Source organism: Brassica napus, unplaced genomic scaffold, assembly GCF_020379485.1.
Source record: "Brassica napus cultivar Da-Ae unplaced genomic scaffold, Da-Ae ScsIHWf_2479;HRSCAF=3200, whole genome shotgun sequence".
Taxonomy (NCBI): Eukaryota; Viridiplantae; Streptophyta; class Magnoliopsida; order Brassicales; family Brassicaceae; genus Brassica; species Brassica napus.
The window spans coordinates 93,752-99,462 of record NW_026015804.1 but is presented as its reverse complement, the minus strand read 5'-3'; positions in this window follow the sequence as shown (position 1 = coordinate 99,462).

Sequence of the window (5,711 nt, the reverse complement as noted above, 5' to 3'; positions counted from 1 at the left end):
TAATTACTCCTTAATTAATCCATGATTAATCCTTAATTAATCAATGATTATTCCTTAATTAATTCATGATTAATTCTTAATTAATCAACCATATTCAATATGCAATCATGCATACTCATTCATAATTCATTCATCATCTATCTAGACTCACCTTTAAATCCATGAGATTGGTTAAGGAAGACTAGACTCGAGCTCAAGCTAATCACACTTCACTTTTGGATCACTCTCGGTTCAGAACCATCACAAGGATCCGGCTGATCCGAATACTCTCCTTGGCCATCTGAATTCAAAACATAACAGTTGGAACATAAGGTTCAGTAGTCTGGTTCAAGAAGAAACTCAACTCAGTTCATAACATTTCAGTTCAGTTCTCTCATATCAGTTCGGTTCAAGACAGATTGATACCATGTTCAGCTCGGTTCAAGCTTTAACAATTTAACTCGGTTCATATCAGCTTAGTTCATGCTCAGCTAACTCCGGTTCTAATCAGTTCCCAACAGCTTAACTCGGTTATACTCAGACGACATCAGTTCAAGACAATTTCAGACCATAGACAGCTCCGCTCAGATCAGATCAGAACATACTCAGCTCAATTCAGTTCTAAACAAGATCAAATCAGTTCTGTTTAATTCCCATAATTCTTAACAGTTCGTCTACTGGTTCTATGAGACTGATTAAATCATAAACCAACCAAGACTGAAGAGAACAAGACCTTAGACAACTGATCCTGACAGGTTAACCAACATACATCAATTGGTTCTCATCAAAACATGGCTGAATCAAGAAGCTGAAGCTTACCGGTTTTACTCAACTAATTAAACTTGACTGGTTGTCTCTCTTCAAGCTAACCACGAATTAACCTGATCAACACCACAAGAATCCATGGTTGGATTTATTCAGAATTTATCTCCAGTGTAGGCAAACCAACAAAACTTCTCACAGAAACTGATCCACAACCATCTTACCGATCAAAATCAAAGGCTGAAGAACATAGGTGATTCTCAACTTCAGGACACCAAATCTTCAGCTCTTAAACACTCCAAAACTCACTGATTAAAGTCACAGGATGGTGAGAAAGAGTTGTCCATGCTCACTCCTCTTCTCTGAATATTTTTCTGAATTTTTCATGAATCTTTTCTCACAGATTTTTCTCTCTTCTTTCTCTCTTTCTCTCTGAATTTTTCTCTGGTTTTTCTTGCAGGTTATGAACGTCCAGAGGAGAGAAGAGGGTATTTTATATCATAAGGAGTTGCTTCAGATGAGGGTTTGCTCCCACAAAAGACAAAGATGAGGTTAGACAGCTGGTGACATGCTTCAGCACACCAAGCAGCACAAGCAGCTGAACTTTTCCTTCCCATGAAGAAAGCTACAAGCAGCTGAAGCAAGTAGCTTGTGACCAGCATGTGACTTCTAATGAGCAAGCAGGCAAGCAAGTAGGTGTAGGTCATGTGACCTAATTACTGAGGAAGCAAGTAGGCTAGAAGGTGCAAAGCATGTGACTGTTCAGAAATAATTTTAAGAGTTTTGTCGATATTTTCCGGACTGTTTCGACTAAATATTTTTCATCATTCGAATCTCGTCCTGCTCTGAATAAACTCACCCAGCATGAATAAAAATCAACGATAATAATTAACACTCGACCAGAACCATCAAGAGATGGTTTTTCGACCAAAAGACAGCCCCGTCGAGATTAATTCACCGTGTCGATTTTTATTTAAATTCTGATCGATCAATCTTCAAACTGATCTTAAAGAATTTTCTTGACCAAAATTATATCTGCTCGTGAGGGTTATTACATTCTTCCCCCCTCAAAAGAATTCGTCCCCGAATTCTGAAAACGTAACTGTACACTCTTTACTGAACAGTCTCTGAAAGGAGTTCTGGATATTAGCTCTGACCTTATCTTAATCTGCCCATATCAAAACAACTCATGGTTGATCCCTTGATTCTCCCAACCGATCCTTTCTTTTATGAGCAGCCACTTTCAAGATAACCAAATTCTTTACTCTGCACAACTCTTGTCAACTGCGGTCTGCATACTTTTTCTAACAATCTTGTATCTATAGACTATCACTTCTCAACCTTTTTTATCTGGCTTTCTCCCATAACAGCAACATGAAATTTGGAACGTGAGGTGATGTGCCATACGTGAATGTAACATCTCCAGTCTGGTCAATGTTAACTTGATTAACCGTGCAACAATCAAACAAGAACATGCACGATCAATCACGCTAACATGATTCAGACCAAGGGTGCCACTCTCAAATACACACAAACACACTTATTCCAGAAATGATTTCCCTTACAGTATTCCATACCCTTCTTATCTATCTGAGATACTCTTCAAAAACTTCTGAACGACTCAATCTCACTGAAATTTCGCATATCCAAGTCTTGTTCTATTACTTTCTGATTTCCTTCTTCTGTCTAGTAACTGAGGAATCAACAAGTCCGCCTATACCAAACTTGATTTACCAACGAAGTACTCTTGTATGATGACTTCACACTTTCTCTGTTAATATATCTTCTGATCTCTTAACAACTTGAGCATCCCCATATGCCTTATGGTTATACCTTTTTCCTTGCACTCTTCAATCTTCCTTGGGATTTACTTCACATCTGCTTAATTTTAGGTTGAATTTGGATTCCTTCTCCCACATCTCCACTTTATGAACTTGTACATGACACAGTCCTCATACTATTCTTCGAAATTCTCTTCACCCAGTTCCTTCTATGAATTCCTTAGATTCTCATCCTTCAACTGAGTTCCTCAAATACGAATGAATAAGCCATCTTGATTTTCTACTTGCAATCTTGAAGGTTCTCTATTCTTTTCTTATAAGGCAGCAAAATAAATCACTCCCAATTCCGCTTCATGATTCTTGAGATCCTACTCCATATCATCATTAATATCACTTCCTCTTAAAGCATAAGCAGCAATATTTGCTCTTCCTTAGGCTTCTTTGATCAGTGAAAACTTGCATCCTTTCTCCATATTGAAATGATCACTAAATTTGATGTGCAACAGAACTGCCACCAAACCCAACTTGTGCATCAAATAATTTTCCTTATGCTTCCTTAGCTCCCTTGATGCATAAATGATTACCATATCGTCTTGCATTAGCATTCACCTAGACCAACACATAATACATCCATGTAGTAGTATATGGCTGGTTAGGCTCATGCAAGTCTAAGATATGCATAGACGTAGATACTTCCTCTAACTAATTTCATACTTCATCAATACTTTTACTCCATTCCAAGGTAACACCATTCTCAGTCGATCAACTCATTGGTGGATATGGTTTCTAACTCTTGAACAAACTTCTGATGGTAACCGGCCAATCCACAGAACTTCGAATCTCGATAACTGAAATTGAGTACGACCATTATGTAGTAGTAGCGATCTTTTGTAAATATGCAACAACTCCTTGTTCCATTTACTGACTAAGGGATCTAACTTCCAATTTCCGTGCAGAAATATTTACTACAACGTGAAGCGTCCATCAAACGTCCTTGGAATAAAACTACGCCTTGCAACCGATCTTAACCATTCTTCAATTCTAGAACTTGATACTTGACCCTGATGGTCACGTCCTTGATTTTATACTCGAACATAACCGCAAACTCTGGTTCTTCTTCTTTACCACTGACATGGGTACACTCCACAGAAAATAACTAAGTCGAACAAAACCTTTCTCCAAACAAATCTTCTGACTGCTACTTGAATTTGGCTAGAACCACTTGGATAGATGCCTAGGCAATTGCAGCGAATCAAGGTTCAACCAGAATACTTGACGGGTTACTTTTGGATGTCAACAAATTTTCCACTTTCTTAAACATAGCTTCATGTTCCCTAGTTATCTAACTGTCCTCGATACTCTGCTTCTTGTTATTTTCTCTCCGCCCAATTATGATGATAATGGAATACGCCACTTCACCATTTCCCAAAAGGTTCCCAACTCTCCAGACTGATATGAGCGAGGCTCCAACACTTAGTAGAATACCATTGCAGGCCAACGGTAACTGGTCTTCTCTCAAAGACTTCCTTCCTCAACAACATCCTAATTGAGCTCGATAACTAGATAGCCAATCTCACTCTAGATAGAAACAAACCGCTCTAATGGAAGTACTAAGGAATGGGGATGGGATACGAAGGCATACCATAACTCTAAATGGCAGCCAGTACTTCCACGAATAAGAACAGTGTACTTGAATTCACTAAAGTGAATCCTTCCTAAAACAATGACACTACCCGAGAACTACATCTATGTGTTGTTCCCGCATCAAACACAATATGGGCGGAAAATTCCGTCCATAGGCAAGGTCTCATACGACACCTTGATCACTCCTTCACTTATTTATTTAATCATTCATAAATTTTTAAAATGCACACAACACGCAATGGGATAAGAAGCAAACCTGTGATTGGACCTTTTCAGAGGTTTTGACGGTCCAGGCAACTATAAAGTGTAGGCTCTACCCAAATAGCCTAACACTTGGATGTGGACTAACGGTAAGGAAAATCGGACTAGTTCAACAAGTGTTATCTTAGGTATAGGTAACGTAGATCGGGTAACTTCATGAGGAAGGGTAACCTAAATTCCTAACTCTTCACAAGAACCACCAAAGCGCGAATGATGCAAACGTTCCAGGATTTCCCAAACTTTGACAATCACGACCATTCTGTCTTTGCTAGTCACAACCATAACGGCTCAAGGTCCTCGATCTTGATCTGATGAAATGTACACCCAAAATCATCCCCAACGACTTACTTAACTCACTTCTTGAAACTGACCTTTGATCTGCAGCGGTTGGAAAATAAACGGTCTGCATGACTTGGTTAACCTCTTCAGCAATAATAGCTTCTTTAACATTCACGTCATACTCTAACATCTCCTCGAAGCTTTGAAACTCCATGGTCTTTTATCTACTCCAAAATTCTTGGCTAAGTTCCCAAAGATTTTTCGTATGATCTTTTGCTTATTCTCCAAACCATAATCGATGAATCCAATTCACTCGACCACGTATCTCGATGCTTGTGTAGAAAATACTACTTCCTGAACTCATGAAATCTGTCCAACTCGAACTCAACTCTCTGAAGTAACTCTTGACTCTCGACCAACAACTCATAGCGTTCATCTCCAAATAGCTTGCTGCCAAATCCTTCTTGTAATTCTCTGAACAACGGCCACGTGAATATTCTGCTCTGAGTGTTGGATCCCAAATCTGCCTCAAGCCAAAGTATACTTCTAACGGTTTAGTCCTTCTTCAGTATCTTATGGTCCCAACTTCTTCTTCTTTGCATCATAAGCTTCATGATATTCCGTTGCAAACAGAATGCTTCTGGTGCTTCCATCATCTTGTAATACAGTCAAACCATCTCTTCCTCCAACGCTAAGCTTGAAACAAATGCTTAAGAAATCATGCTTGTATGGCTGTGGTGCTTGTACGTCTTAGCATGAGCTGGTTAGACTTGAGAAACCGGAATAATAAGTGCATCTATGTGATCAAGTGTAGTCGAATCGCTCTGAACCGGATCACAAACAACACCCACCTTGACATCGATAACACACGAGTCCGGAGATGTATTCGATGTATCAATTATATCCCATAAATCTCTCTAAAGTATTAGCATCCCCACTAAAACTCAGAAAAACGGCAGGAAGGCATGAGGTTATTGACTTCTAGCAGGAAGGTAGTGAACCCCA